This window comes from Callospermophilus lateralis, chromosome 16 (genome assembly GCF_048772815.1).
Source record: "Callospermophilus lateralis isolate mCalLat2 chromosome 16, mCalLat2.hap1, whole genome shotgun sequence".
In the NCBI taxonomy this organism is placed as follows: Eukaryota; Metazoa; Chordata; class Mammalia; order Rodentia; family Sciuridae; genus Callospermophilus; species Callospermophilus lateralis.
The window spans coordinates 62,648,337-62,664,556 of NC_135320.1; the positions used below are offsets into that span (position 1 = coordinate 62,648,337).

The window sequence follows — 16,220 nt, forward strand, 5'->3', positions numbered from 1 at the left end:
AAAGCCTGAATGGTTTCTCTGATATATGGATGCTAATTCACAATAAGGGGGTAGGGGGATAGAGGTAATTTGGACTAGACAGAGGGGAGGTGAAAGGAGGGGAGGGGCTATAAGGGTAGGAATGATAGTAGAAAAACTCAGACATGATTGCCCTATGTGCATACATGATTACATGACCTGTGATGAATGAGAAGTTATACTCCATTTATGTATGATGTGTCAAAATGCATTCTACTGTCATGTATAATTAATTAGAACAAATAAAAATATATTAAAAAAGAGTTTGGTTGCAAAAATTACATATATACTTATGTATATCCACATGATTTGTCATATGTGATAGCAACTGTTATATGATTTATAGACATAAAAATGATTCTCATTATTTATGAAAATTATGTTCTATAAAGTCTCTATGAACACTAAATTAGCCAATACTGAAACATTGCTCCTAGGAGAAATATAGGGTCATTTTCCTAAAAGCCTTTGGTCACAACATTTTTATCAACCAATCACTACATAATTTTTTTATGCATTTTCTATATAAAGATATTCTAATATATATTATTAATTCACTAATCTCAAACTGATGGCAATAGTACTGTATCTTATGCCTGAAAAGAGCTTATTTAACACATGTATTTTTAATATGAGGCACATGACAGTGTTATTGCCCTTAGGAACATTAGACAGAACTTCAGTGCTATGTTGAGAACCATTTTAAACAGAAATCAGCACAAAAGCCATTAGACCTTGAGAGTATTTGCTTAACTTAGAAATTCTGAATTTCAATATTCTTGATGGGGGTGGTCCTCTTGTCGGAAGGAAAAAGAGAAATTCAAACATAGGTACACTCTGGTTGAGAAGCAAAATAGGAAAGCATTCTCACAGTAAACTAGCATCCCAGCTATACCCTCAGTGTCAAGGCAGCTCGATAATAAACCATCCTTCATTATTCTGAATTCCAGATTTACATCTCCCAGTTGGTCTAGCGACCTAGAAGCACTGAATTTGAGTTTAGATGATCCTGGCCTTGTAGTGCCCACAGGTGCTGACAGAAAAAAAAAACAGAAAAAAAAAAGTGAAAACCTTTCTGTGACTAAAGTAGCTTTATTATAGATTCCCATTATTCCTGCAAATAATTTTTTAAATATGATGACTAGCATCAAATAAAGGATACCAGACACATATATACACAGAAAGATACCATGAGCAAGAAACATCAAACTAAACAGACCCACAAAGACTGTAATGATGGTGTCATCTTGCATACTAAAAAGCAACCGTGCTTTAATGTATTTAAAGAAATTAAAGAAGCTTAACAACATATGCAGGAAATAATATTGACAATGAGATGGGAAAAGACTAAGGACAAAAAAGAAGCATGTGGGGGGCAAGCACTAATGACAACTAAATTTTGAGGAAAGAAGAAAAAAATTCTCTTTGTACCCACACATGTCTTTAAAATGAATAAAACCAGTAATAACACATTTTTATCAAAATGCATGATTAAGCACCGACTATGTAGCAGATATCTGTTGTTTTTACATGTTAATTTTCCATTTCTCCCTTCCTCTAAAACAGCAATCTTATTTCCCTAATGGGTTACCATCCCTGTCCATTTACAAGGAAGGCCTACCTTCTTCCATACTCTAAAAGTAGTAGTGTGACCCTAGCCCAACATTGACACATTCCTTTCCCCTGGTCATTATGAATGATTCAGGAGTGAGACTGTTTACCATGACAAACCTTAAAAGTAACTCTTGCTGGAACTCCTGCAAGAGCAGGAACCATGGAGGTTGCTAAACTGGGAGCCTGAAATCTTGGAGCCATGGGTAGAGTAGATCACCTGTGAAAGCCCAAACCAGGAAAACAAAAGTCAAAGAATAAAAATAGGTTCCTGCTGACATCCTTTAAATGTAGTAGTAGCATCTGATCCACAGACCTAGATAGTATGGTGGTATTTTTTTTTCCTATACAAACATATGACAATAGGCTTCTTTTGGCATATCTGATTTGCCAGCAAATCTACTCCTGTGCTTTAGAGTCATTATTCAGTAAAATAGGATTATTTGAACACAAGTACTGCAAGACAAAGTCAATCTGATAACTGAGACAGATACTACGTGCCTAATTCACAAGTAGCATATATGGTGTGGATACGCTGAATTTTACATTTAATATTTTTAGACTGTAGTTGACGACAGGTAAATAAAATACAGAAAGCAAAAACCAAAGATATGGGAGATTACTGTGCCTAGACTCCATGTTATCATGATTTGAAAGTCACTTCAAAAACTCATGTTAAATTTAATTGCCATCATAACAGCCTTGAGAGGACCTTTAGGAGTGATAAGGTCACTAGGCTCCACCTTCATGAAGGGATTAATGCCATTATTGCAGGGGCAAGTTAGCTATTGCAAGAGTTGGTTCCTGATAGAAGGAGTTTGGCCTGACTTCTTCTGTCTCTTGCAGGCTCACTTGCCCTTCTTCCATCTTACATATAACACATCATACAGGCCCTTGCCAAATGCCAGCTCTTGGACCTCTATGCCTCCAGAACAATTAGCTAACTATATTTCTATTGTGCATTATTTACCCAATCTGTATTAGTATGTTAGAGCAGTGGAAAATGAACTAAGACATACACCTAAAATGCCTGATATGATTCAATTTTAGGAATCAATACATTCCTTGCCAGTTTGAATTGAGTTTCTGTATGTAACTTGAAAACAAAATATTCCTTGTGCTTAAGAGCTGTATTCAGAGGCCTAAACTAGACACCAAGGATAAAGTATCTGAAAGAGAAAAAGAGTCCATCAATAAAAGAGAAAGAAAATTTTAAAAGGGGAAATGAATAGAAAATTCAGATAATGAGACTGATCTATTGCCAATCTATTCTTTTAGAATCTCCTTCTACTAAGTCTTCATGGTAACTATCTATTACCCCTCCATGGCACTTTAAATATTTTATTTACTTTGTATTATAGCTTACTTTGTATATCTTTGTGTCTCTTACAAATCTGCAGGCCTTTGGGAGCAAATAATCATAGGATTTCAGAGTTATAAAGTACCTTGGACCAATTTAGTAGAGCTTTCTTATTTTATAAATTAAGGTAAGAACCATGTTTTATCTTTGGTATCCTAGATGAATCCAGGAGGTAATAATAAAAATTGAATGAAGAAATTAGTTCATGAAATGGAAAAAATGAATAGTAAAGATGAATTATGAAGAAATATAATAAAAAAGTTTATGTATTTGGGTAAGGGAGAAAAATTAAGATTGAAACACATATTAAGAGGAAAAGAATAAGATAAGGCAGAAAACTTGAGAATTTTGAGCAATACTTAAGTGATTGTGTGTCTCCATTTCTGAGCCCATTATGGTGCTTTTCTTTTAGAATATTGACCCTTTTAATTTTTCTGTTCTTATGAAAACAATAAAATTTACTTTTTAAATACCCTGAATACACACTAAACTGTAGGAGAAATTTACACTGGATATATTCTTTATCCTGGAACACAATGGATTTAAATCATGGAAGTAGGATAGAGGTTGGAAACACACTTGACTGAGCAGTGATGGGCTTATGGGAATTCCACTGGATTGTCCTGGTAGATTGTATTGTCATTCTAAATTATTTGCTTCCCCTTTCCTCTAGGATAATTATCTTCTCTGTTGTTATGGAATGTGCTGTGACTCCATGTGGGAGGAACATACCACCCTGCCTTATTGACATCAGTCTTGGCCTTGCAACTTGCTTTGGTCAACAGCATGTGTGGCCAAAATAGAAGCCTAAGAACTTTCATGTGTTTCCCTTGCTGTTTTTGTTCATGTGCTAAGAATGACATGATCCAAATAACAGGTGCTCCTTTATCCTGGATCCTGGACATGTACAGTAGAGCTACAGCTGATCATCAGACACCATTGTTATTCAAACTTATTGAGATAAGGGGATCATTTGTTACTACAGCAATGCTGGCTTATACACCATTAAATTGCCTTTGAGACATAAACACTAATATTTTAAGTAACTCCTAAAATACTTTGTTTATTGCATGACATATTCTGAGATAAAACTGATACAGAAAATAGTGCAACATCCAAAATATAATCTTGTCTATCATTATAAACCTGTTTTATTTCTCAATGCCTATGTTGTACATTAAAAAGAAGCATGAAAAATCCATAGTCTGTATATTTCACAGATACAGCGTCTTAGAATGCAATAATAATCATCATAATTTTCTCAGCTGAAACTTAAATTGCTTTGCTCTTATTGCAGGAAAAAAAAATAGACTTTACTTTTAAATGTTAAAAAATAAAAATGAAAAGGCCAGTCTGTGTGTATAGGGGGAGACTACCCCTTTCTTCACCACTACCACCATAAAAATATTTACAGACTATAAATATCTTGGTTTCAGGACCCAACTGGTCATCTGATAGTTCAGTAATGGTCTCAGTGCAGAAAGAAAAATATGTTTCTTGGTTTTAGAGGAAGGAAAAGGAAAACAACCCCAATGGTTGCATTTTTTAATTCCAAGCTGCAAAGGAAATGTTTTCTTTCATGAAAAACCAGTGAAGCAAGACTCCCTTGAATTTTTATATAAAACTCAAAAAATAAAAAATAAAAAAGCAATAGATTATAAGATAGTCGTAGTTCAGAAAAGGTGGGAGATTCATTTTTAAAAGGTGGTGATTCTGAGCCCGAATACCACCAGGAATATGGTATGTACTCTAGTGTGTAGAGATACAGCCAGCCTGTTATAATATAGTCCTTTTCTTCAAAATCATCAAAATTACTTTCCCCCTAAATCTAAGAAAGACTACATGTTCCTCCTTTCTTTTCAAATCAAAGGAAAAGAAAAGAAAGTGAAAACTAAAACACGAAGGGATGGCTCTTATAGTTCACTTGAATTTCACTTCCAAAGACTTTTTTCCCTCAAAAAGGCTAAATAGGCATAAAAAATAATAAGAAAAATATGCTGTTCACTGCATCCTGAATCCTCATCTTTCAAACTGGACCTGTTTGCAAGTGTCAGTTGGAACTGCCAACTGTGGAAGCCATACTCCTGCTGGAAAGTCCTAGTACAATAATATCATATTTCTCCTGCAGAGCACCCATTGCAATTTGCTAACATTCTGAAGGTGAGAGGGCAAACTTACACTGCCAGCTGTACCCACCAAGTGGATTTGGGAAGATAAAGCTTTGTAGAGTGCTCAGAGAGAGAATTTTTAGGTTCCAAATGTTTTCTATTTGTTTTTTTTTTTTTTTTTTTTTTTTGTGTGTGTGTGTGTGTGTGTGTGTGTCTGTCTGTTTGTGTGTTTTTATAGACATTCATCTATCAAATGAGGGGTTAGGTTTCCTTTCCTGATTGGGAAAGAATCTGTTCTTTCCCTCTCTTTTGGTGGCAATTCATTATTTTTTGCAAGATTAATCACTAGCCATAAATCTCATGTGTCTAAGATACTTGGCATGCTCTTTGCTGCATCACTGTAAAATATTAGTGAATCTAATTTAACAGATTGTGTCATCCAATGTATGCATTTTTGAAAGTGGAAGCCAAATGTAAGTAAATTGAGTTGGCAGACTTCTAAGAACCAGAGAGCTGTATGAGGTAGTTTGGACTGAGTACAATCTCAATCCTGGCCATTGTGCTCTTTCATTTCAGTGACCAAATTCTCTAATTGCAAGCCCCTGGCTTGAAAGAGACTAGTCTTCGTTTACCATAAAGGAACATTATGCAGCCCAAAGAAATGGAATTTGCAATCTTCCAATCTTTCATGGAATTTTCAGTGCACAGTTGCTTTGCTCCCAAGCACATTAACATTACAGGTGTGTGTTCCTCCATCTCCAACCATGACAGCACCCCATCAGGTCCAATTATGTTACTTGGAAGAGGAGGTAGCATCCCCTTTTTCCATGTCTGTCCCCCCACATGTTGAACCAGGCCATTGTCTGTTGTTGGGGGTCATTAACTCAACCTGCTGTTAGGGATCCAATAGATAGCACAAATAGATAGTAGGTGGGGATTATGGTAAATTAGAGATCTAACATCCTGCTCAGAGAGAGCAGCCACTACTTAGCTCTCACCAAATCTTTTCCCATGAGCATTTGGCTTACTTTTGATTTTTCTCAATAAATATGGTTTATTACTTCAGGTTCAGTCATGTAAAACAAGCAAATGCCAATTTTTATAACATATCCCAATTTCTGCATGTAGCTACCAAATTCAACATTTTAAAATACATATACATGAACACATATTACTTACCAATCAAGCCTGTGGACCTTCCATTTATGATAATGAGTGGCCATATTTCTCCAGATATATACATGAGTAGAGTTAGCTTCTTAAAATAATTTACAAAGCTACAATCTCAACCTCTTTGGCATAGCAGGATACATTCCACTTGCAACTTGAGATTACTCAACTCTGTGATAATTCATTCATTTACTCATTCATCCATCAAACATTTATTGAGTATTTATGTTTGGGGATGGGTGTGCATAGAGAAAGGAGACATAGCATCTGCCTCCAAGGAGCTTACAAACTATTCAGAGTGTGACATACAAACTAAATTATTACAAGTATAGAAAATTTACTGGAATTTGTAGAATGTAAAGAGACAAACTGTCATTAGGTCCTTTTGAAAATCAGTTCTCAATACATCAGTGGTGCTTAGCCTTTCCCCAATCTCCCATGCCCTGCTTAACCCACACTACCCACTCCTCATATCACATGTTGCATATACTGAAGGAGTTCATGGCTGCCCCATGCTCACTGAACTCCATTACTCTACCAAATTGTATATGCCCAGAAGCCAGTTATTTTTATATACCACCTTTTCAGACACTCTGTATGTGAGTGGGCAGAGTAACTTAAGATGGAAGACAAATAGAGTATTTCTCATTGATTTCATTTTTCTCGTTGTGATTTCTTCCTTATCCTCAATTCTTTCTAATCTTCTTACCTTCACATTCATATCTTATATATAGGAAGAACACAGCAATACATTTGGTATGACTTTTAGCCACTAGAAAATAATGCAATTAAATTCAATCTCTAAAAAATTCTAAGTATGTCATATGCTTTGAGACTTCCCATTGTAAATGCTAAAATAAAAATAGGTATCCAAATATACTAGACTGAGAAAGGAAGTTACAATGAAAATACTTTCAGATGTTTTGGAAACATTATATCTCTGTAATTTACAGCTGAGTTTTGGGTCTCTATGGTTTTAAATCAATAGGTCAAGAGATTTGGGGTATTTTTTTTACTCCTAGGATAGAAGATATTGATATCCTCTGGAATAAATTATAAGGCATATTTAAAGGCTGGATGGTGTTATTGGGTACCTTCTATGTTTCAGACACTAGGTTAGATTATTTAAAGTCTGATTTAATTCTTACAGTTACTAGTCAGTGTTGCCACATTTCCAGAGAAAGAAACAGAACTGGGAAAATTGAGTGATCTGTGCAGAATCACACACTAGAAAGTGACAGAGTATATATGCAGACCCTGGGTCCTTGCTCTTCTCACTAAACTACACTGCTACTTTACAGCTGACATTGAATAGATTCTGGCTTACTCTTTAAGCCAAAAGAGAAATACAGGAAAAAACAGTTAACAACTTCAAATATGGATTTATCTTTAAAAATTTTTTTGTAGTCATAGATGGACAGAATACTTTTATTTTATTGGTTTATTTTTATGTAGTGCTAAGGCTCGAACCCAGAGTCTTACACATGCCAGGCAAGTGCTCTGCCACTGAGCCACAGCCACAGCCCAAATATGGTTATATCTGACCAATTTTTCTTAACAAGGCTAATATCTTTTATCAGACATGAAATGCCAGTGAATTCCTTCCCTGGTGATAGCAGAATATGGTAAGAAGCTCAAACATAAGATATTATCAATTATTCTCTCACAATATTGCAGGAGTAGACTGGCTTCCCTGGGAGAGGGAAGATGGATGAATTTGATGTATATTCATTTTATCATTGGTTGCTATTAATATCAACTATCAATGCACCAATGCTATTCAATTTTCCCCCAATTCTCCTTGGCCTAGCTGCTTTATTTATCCCTATCCACTACACAGATCACATGCATTAATTAATGCATGTACTAAAGAAGTTATGTGTGTCTATTCTACACTTTATACCGAGTAAGTTTCATTACTTTATCAAACTAAATATGCACAGAAATCAGCCATATACCACCTTCTCTCATTCTCAAGTCTACATTGAAAAATGAAGATTCTATGGTCACCTGAAAATTCAGAGGATGTGGTATAAAGTACCTCCCAGTTACCTGCCATTGATTCATAGACTAGAACTCTAATGAGATAGAGCCTAGATATACTCCATTGCAACCACAGAAAAAAGTAGAGGAGCAAATATTTAGCATTAATTTCTATTGTTGGGATGGACAGGGGAAAAAATCAAGGCAAGTCATAGTCACTTTCCTGTGACTCAGCCAATTCCTAACTCAAGTTTTTTCCCCCCTCAAATCCAAAAAGACTTCCTCCTATTCAAGATCTACCTTATTATTCCTTCCTAATATATGTCCACTGATTTTCGCTATTCAGAGTAAATCCAGGTATATGATGAGCCTTTGTCTGGTTCCCTCTTTATAGGGGCCCATGGTGGCAGGAGAATCTGTTTCCTATAAAGTGTGAGCACATTGCCATTGAACATTCTACTTCCAGACTCAGAGGGTCTGTGCTAATGAAACAGATTCCAAATGGAATACTCCCTAGACCCATGCCAGTGTGTTCTATTCTTTGATTTGTAGTCCTGATCCCTCAAAACTAGGAAATGTCACCAATATTTTTCTAGGACATTTGTTCATTTACTTTGTGAAATCATTCTACATTTTCAAAAGGGAGAGTTGTGAACTTCCTGGTGTTTTCTTTAATTTGGTCCCATAAGCAATATATCTGGCAAAAATTCATTAAACTTTGTAAGATAAGAATGGTCTTCTTCCATGTATACATGTACCTTCACATTTGTATTCTTTTGTTGATTTCAGTGGAAGAATTCTATGATACCTGTGTTCATGAAGTCAGTATTCCCAAAGTCTTTTACTGAGATTTCTTCTGTTTGTTGCCTTCGGGTACCAAACCCAATCTCTCTCTGTTCTGTGTTTTCTGATGTACTAGAGCTTGTGTGTCCAGAAAAGACTACTTAAAATTACATGGAATTTAAATATTCTATTTAATAAATATCCCAATTAAGCACTCCAAATTTCCTTAAGTCTGTAAATCCATCTTAAAATACTCTTTTGTTTCACCTATAAATGTTGTAATTTCATATAGAAAAAGAACAATAATTTTCAGGAGAAAAATGAATGTTTTCTCAACTGAAGTTAGCATAGACTACATTCTAATGTCAATTATTCAATTCATGGACTTAATTTCCCTAAGCAAATTTTCAAGTGCATTTTTTAGATTAGTATATGCTAATCTTGATCAGACAAACACAGAATTACTAACAATTCCTTCCTAAAATTCTTTCATCTAATAAAGTGTGGGGTGGGGAGAAAGAGAGAGATTTTGTGTGTGTGTTAATTTCAAAGTTATCTTAAATTTCCTATAGTCTTTAAAAATTTAAGCAAACTCCCTTAACTTTCAACTGAAAAATCAGAAGCCTAGCATCATTTACCTTTTCTAAGTTGAAATCTCAGGGTTCATGACAAGGATTAAAAATTTTCTAAAAGTTCATAGTCTCTTCATCATTACAAACTATTTATATAGCAAACATACAGAATACTCTTAGATCAATACAAAATAGGATTGATTTTCTCATTATGGGAATGATATAATTAATAAGATGAATTCAAGAGCTACATATCAATCTCTAGGCCCCCAATACTGAGATTTCACATTCTTTTCAAACAACAATGGAACAGATGAAAACTTACCATATATTAAGCCACATAGAAACCTCAATAAGTTCTACAAAGCAAAATTTAAAAGACAAAATATAATAAAATTTTAAATAATAAAGAACAAATAAAAGAAAGCTATTGGTTGGAAAATTCAATTTTTTATAATAATGATTGGGTAAGAAAAATCAAAACTGTAATAAAAAATACTTTTAATAATCATACTTCATACCAACACAAAACCACTGGGAATATCTCTTACTGAATCTCCTTACTACTATCATTTGTCTCCTAATCAGTCTTCCTCTTTCAAAATCACTTTAGTACTGGTGCATCATTTTCTGCTCCATCACCTGTTCTCATCATTCTTGGTTAATTTTAATTTCATGTAGATAATTCATTCAACATCCTGGAAACTTAGTTTCTTGACTTTCTCAATTGCAAGAATATTTCTTCCACAACTAAAGAGAAGAACATTCTTTTTTGTTTGCATTGGAAATATATTACTAGAGTATTATCCTGGTATTATATCATCCATCCCATAATACTTAGTCTACTAAGACATAGCATAATTTCGATAAGTTTGCTTGACTCTATCTTCTATCTAATTATTTTATTTTTCATTCACTGGCAATTCAGAGTATTCCCTTAATAGAGAATTGTAATGAAATTAAGTACTGAAAGGTAATTGAAAAAAACTCTTAACCATTTTTAAACAAATATGTTAAAAACTCCATATGTAAGTATCTGATTTCTATTGTCATGATGAAACCATTTCAAAACTCAAACTCTCATAGCAGGTACTGTGTCTGCTATGCAGGACACATAGTTTATATTATGATTGGCTGACTGATGCAGTTAATTTCATCAGCATTTTCACTAACAGCTACTCAACATCAAACATGTCTGAGAAGAATAGTAATGAAATATTGATAATGACATAAGATGTCATGCATCTCTGAGGAGACAATATCTTGTTGTAGAAAGAAAATTAACAAATATGAGAGTATAAGAAAATTGATAATGACTAAATATGTGGGGGTACAAGATAGATATTGTATTAAGCTGCATATATACTTCACCAACATATTGTGAGTTACCCAACAGGGTTTATTTTTCTCACATAAGAAAAAAAAAAGTAAGAAAAGAAAGGCTGGCTATAGGTAGGCAGCGTACAGTTGGTACAGTAGCTCCATCATGTTATCAATAGTCCAGTTTCCCTCTCTTTCCACCCTTCCATCCTTAGCATTTTTGTTCATTTTTAAAACACCAGATCACTACTCCATCTGCATCTTCTGGTTCAAGTTCTAGAAAAAGAATGAAAGAAGTACCCAGAAGAAAATGTGATGCCATGTCTAAATCAGGAAACCAATTTCTAGACATCCATTTATATCTCCCTGATTGGAATATTACCATTCTTGCTCCAAAAAAAGCTGCCCAGAATAAAATAAGGATTCCACAAGAAGAAAGAAAGAGAGAGTGGATGTTAGGAAGATGATCATTTTTGCCTGTCATACTGAGAGTGGAAATAAGGGAGAAAATTCTTGGCAAGTATTATTGGAAAAGGTTTCATGGAGGAAATGGAAGAAGAGCTAGATTTTTTTTATAACTGGTGCATTATAATTATACATAACAGTGGGATTGATTATGCCATATCTATATATCCATATAACATAATTTAATGAATCTCATTACCTAGTATCTCCCTTTTCTCTCCCCTCCCCTTTCCCCTGATCCCCTTACTCTACTGGTCTCCTTTCTATCACTACTTTTTTAATTGGTATATATATATATATATATATATATATATATATATATATATATATATATATGTAACAATGGGATTTATTGTGATATATTCATACATGGACATAGCATAATTGGTTGATTTCGCTTCCCACTATTTCCCCATGCTTTCTCCCCTTCTCCCTCCCCACCTCTCAATCTCTTTTGCCTACTCTATCAGTTTCCTTTTATATTTGTGATGTAACTTTTTAAAAATTTTTATTATTGGTTGTTCAAAACATTACATATTTCTTGACATATCATATTTCATACATTTGATTCAAGTGTGATGTAGCTTTTTTATTCTTTTTTTTCTCTCTAGCTTCCACATATGAGAGAATACATTTGACCCTGGATTTTCTGAATCTGGCTTATTTCACTTAGCATAATATTCTTCAGTTTCATCCATTTGCCAGCAAATGACATAATTTTATTCGTCTTTATGTCTGTGTAAAAATCCATTTTCTTTTGTTGTTCATTTGATGACAGGCACCTAGGCTGGTTCTATAACTTGGTTATCACGAATTGTTCATGCATGTATCATTAATAGTGTGATGATTTTAGTTCTTTTGCATAAATTTTAAAAGATGGTGGCAGTTAGATATCCAGAAGAGGACAAACTAGTTTATTCCACTAGCTTAAAACAGAAGATGAAAGTAAGTTTGAGTGAGTAACATGACCTATTCAGGTGGTAGATTAAAAAGGATACTGTGCCAGGGAGCAATGCAGGAAGACTAAACTAGCAGAATGAATTCAAGTTATGGAGCTCTTCAATGGCAAAACTTTGGACTTGACATGGAGCACATTAGGGATCTACTAGAAGTTTTAAAACAAGAGGAAGAATGTATTTAACTAATAGTTTAAGAGAAGCATGCTGTGGTTGTAGAATGTGGCATAGCTGAAAATGGAAATAGATTGGATTGATTTGCTTATGAAGTCACTAAATAACAGGCAAGTGTTTTCACTGCAACAATTAAGGTTATTGCTCAACTGAATGTCTTCGAGTTATCCTAGCACAGAGTTTCCTAACTAATGGTTCACAAACTGGCAATCGTCCATGATGTACTTTCTTATCTTCCCAGAAAATGTGCTATCAGTTCTTGGAGACTTCATGAACAATCACATCAGAACAATATTGTCACTATATTTTTCAACATTTAAGTCATTCTCTACCTTAGATTGTGGCAACTGAGCTTTTGAGAAGGAAATATAAGTGGTGGTTTTTAAAAAGCAGGGCATTTTTATTTTGGTCAATGTATTTAAAGTTAAGAGTTGACGGTATCCATGTGTGCAGAAGTGTGTGAAGACTAATTTTCATGCCAGTGTCCTTTTCAAACACTGTGCATCCAAAGTCTGGCTTAATGGCCTGACTCACTTTCCACGCCTTCTTCTATTCCTCCACTCCCCATCCCTGGGGCAACTTGGATTTCTGCTGCAGGCTGGAATTTAGCCCCACCTCCATTGTAAGGACCAACTCTTCCTTCTATTAGAGAAGAAATTCTGAAATCATAATCAAGTAGCTTAGTGATTTAGCAACCCAATCATGATGTCAGTGTTGGACAGGGTTAATTTTTGAATCCCTTGCTGGATGTTCAGTCCTCCTGGTGTTTTTCCTTATTGGATTATGATGCACAACCCAGTATTCTTTTCTTCCAAAGCTGAGGTCCTACCTGGAGGCCATTGGTCCTCCTGAAGACCAATGTCATATGCCAAAGTCCCAATCCCATCTACCCTTTGCTAAGCCTTCTGATGTTTTCAACATTCTTGCTGACATTTCCAGCTAGTGGTAGTTACTAAATTCCCAGGTGCTCATCTGCCATTATTTATTTCCTATTTCATATTGCTTAGAGTTGTCTGGTCTCTTGAATCAAGTCTGTTGGATAGCTGGCTGCTAACCACAACCCTAATTCAAGTTTGTTCTTTATTTTTATAAATGTTGACATCTCAGGGCCACTCTACTAGCCTCTTGTTTGTGAAAGGATACTTTTTTCTCATAATATTAATACATTTTTATTAGTTATATTTTCCATTCTCTACCATTCCAAGGGGTTATCCGGACCTTTAGTATTTCCTTGACCCAAAAGATTTTGCTGAGAAGGCAGAAACTACTTGAAGAAGATAATCTCAAGTGGGTAGAAGAGAGAGATGTGTAGTCTATGGGGACCCAGATCCATGTGAGGGAGCATCCCTGGGAGTTGACCAGACCACAGAGGGAATGGCTGTGTGAATTACCAAGAAATCTAGGAACAGGAATCTCTAAAGCCTCCCACATACAAGAGTGGTACTGATAGGGCCCAACCATAGAAATGTAAAGAACCAGTCCAGCTGGGACAGAGTTTTCCTAGCTGTGAGCAGGATAGACCAGTGATGGAAGGGAGCAACAGGAAGGACACTGATCATTCCTCCAGCCACTGCAATAGGGGTTCAAAGAGGGATGTAATTTGATTTTTTTTTTTTTGAGAGAGAGAGAGAGAGAGAGAGAGAGAGAGAGAGAGAGAGAGAGAGAGAATATTGTTTTTTGTAGATGGACACAACACAATGCCTTTATTTTTATGTGGTGCTGAGAATCGAACCCGGGTCCCACCCGTGCTAGGCGATCGCTCTACCGCTGAGCCATAATCCCAGCCCCTTAATTTTTAAAGTTAAAAAATACAAATAAAATATGAACTTGGCTTTCAAGGAATGTTGAGTCAAATGTGGAAGATAATATAAATACATACATAATAACTTAAGGTATAAATAAATATCAACAAATAAATAAACAATCATCTATAGCATAATATGACATAGCAAAACAAACCTTAACATAGTATATTGAATATGCCACTAAAGATTTTTAAAAATTACCTCTGATGGGAAGAATCAGTAATATTTTTATGGAGAACTAAGATTGATCAAAACTCAAATAAGCGAAACAGTCTCAATCAGGCATAGAACAAAGATATTTAAGCAGCACTCAGTGGGAAGTCCACTTGACTGGGACTTCTGATTCCACAGGTGTCCTAGGAGGTGACAGAGACAAAACAGGGTTTATTGATACTGTTCTGCTGACAGGTTGTACAGAGTGTGCAAGGTGATGATAAGAACCATGCTAGCAATGTGGGAGGCTGAGTCCTGATAGTCCTGATGGAGAGCCATCAGGACTGTGTTTAGAAGTAGCTAGGGCATATACACAAACTAATTTTTATCCTGGGCTGGGGATATAGCTCAGTTGGTAGAGTGCTTGCCTTGCATGCACAAGGTCCTGGGTTCAATCCCCAGCACCACCAAAAAAATAAAATTAAAAAATGAGAAATTATACCCCCCCTAAATTTTTATCCTGTTTATAACAAACAGTAGAACTAATCTACCTAGAATAAAATTTGTAACAGCTAAAATGTGAGATTTTCTATTCAATTTGAGAGTTAGACTTAGCAAAAATATGGGTTGAAAGAGTGTTACAGTTTGGATGTGAGGTGTCTCTCAATACCTCACATGTGAGACAATGCAAGGAGGTTCAGAGGAAAAATGATTGGGTCATAAGAGTCTTAACCCAATCAGTGAATTAATACCCTGATAGGGATTAACTGAGTGATAAGTGAAGTGGTTGGGTATGGCTGGAGAAGGTGGGAATTGGGGTGTGGCTTTGGATATATATTTGTCTCTGACAAGTGGGGTCTCTGTTTCCTGATCACCATGTGAGCTGCTTCCCTCCACCATACTCTTCTGCCATGATGTTTAACCTTACCTCGAACCCCAAGGAAAAGAGCCAGTCTTCTACAGACTAAGACCTCTGAAACCATGAGTCCTCAAATAAACTCTTTCTCCTCTATGGTTATACTGGTTGGGTCATTTAGTCACAGCAGTGAAAAAGCTGACTAAAACAAAGATGGATCAAAATTATAAGTGGAAGAAGCTGAGTAATATTCCATTATGTGTATGTATGTGTATGTGTGTGTGTGTGTGTATATATATATATATATATATATATATATATATATATATATCACAGTTTCTTTATCCATTCATCTGTTGAAGGGTATATAGTTTGGTTCCATAGTTTAGATATTATGTTGAACTGCTATAAACATTGATGTGGCTGTGTTACTATAGTTTGCTGATTTTGAGTCCTTTGGATATAGAGCAAGGAGTGGATCAAATGGTGGTTCCATTTCAAGTTTTCTAAGGAATCTCCATACTACTTTCCAGATTGGTTGCACCAATTTGCAGTCCCACCAGCAAGGCATAAGTGTGCCTTTTCCCCCCACATCTTTGCAAACACTTATTGTTGTTTTTATTTTTGATAACTGCCATTCTGACTGACATCAGATGGAATCTTAGAGTAGTTTTGATTTGCAATTCTCTAATTACTAGAGATGTTGAACATTTTTTCATATACTTGTTGATCAACTGTGTATCTTCTTCTGAGAAGTTTTTTTAGTTCTTTATATATCCTGGAGATTAGTGCTTTATATGATATGTGTGTGGCAAAAATTTGCTCCCAAAATGTAGGCTGTCTCTTCACCTCATTGTTTATTTTACCAAGAAGTAGCTTTTTAGTT

The 16,220-nt window shown here is 35.2% G+C and overlaps 1 non-coding gene across 1 annotated transcript; it reads left to right on the forward strand.

The window, feature by feature from the left end:
- The first annotated feature begins 14,875 nt into the window (after window positions 1-14,875).
- On the forward strand, window positions 14,876-14,948 carry Trnaa-ugc (transfer RNA alanine (anticodon UGC)). The gene has a single exon. It is a non-coding gene; the product is annotated as a tRNA-Ala (tRNA).
- Window positions 14,949-16,220: the final 1,272 nt, after the last annotated feature.